Raw genomic sequence first — 787 nt, forward strand, 5'->3', positions numbered from 1 at the left:
TACAGACAGTGGTATGAGTATATGTGTGTAAGTATATTATACAGACAGTGGTATGAGTATATGTATGTAAGTATATACAGACAGTGGTATGAGTATATGTGTGTAAGTATATACAGACAGTGCTATGAGTATATGTCTGTAAGTATATACAGAGAGTGGTATGAGTATATGTGTGTAAGTATATACAGACAGTGGTGTGAGTATATGTCTGTAAGTATATACAGACAGTGCTATGAGTATATGTGTGTAAGTATATACAGACAGTGGTGTGAGTATATGTCTGTAAGTATATACAGACAGTGCTATGAGTATATGTGTGTAAGTATATACAGACAGTGGTATGAGTATATGTCTGTAAGTATATACAGAGAGTGGTATGAGTATATGTGTGTAAGTATATACACGCAGTGGTGTGAGTATATGTCTGTAAGTATATACAGACAGTGCTATGAGTATATGTCTGTAAGTATATACAGACAGTGGTATGAGTATATGTGTGTAAGTATATACAGACAGTGGTATGAGTATATGTGTGTAAGTATATACAGACAGTGGTGTGAGTATATGTCTGTAAGTATATACAGACAGTGCTATGAGTATATGTGTGTAAGTATATACAGACAGTGGTATGAGTATATGTCTGTAAGTATATACAGAGAGTGGTGTGAGTATATGTGTGTAAGTATATACATACAGTGGTAGGAGTATATGTGTGTAAGTATATACATACAGTGGTATGAGTATATGTGTGTAAGTATATACAGGCAGTGGTATGAGTATATGTGTG

The sequence above is a fragment of the Priapulus caudatus genome, unplaced genomic scaffold, assembly GCF_000485595.1.
Source record: "Priapulus caudatus unplaced genomic scaffold, Priapulus_caudatus-5.0.1 Scaffold4869, whole genome shotgun sequence".
In the NCBI taxonomy this organism is placed as follows: domain Eukaryota; kingdom Metazoa; phylum Priapulida; class Priapulimorpha; order Priapulimorphida; family Priapulidae; genus Priapulus; species Priapulus caudatus.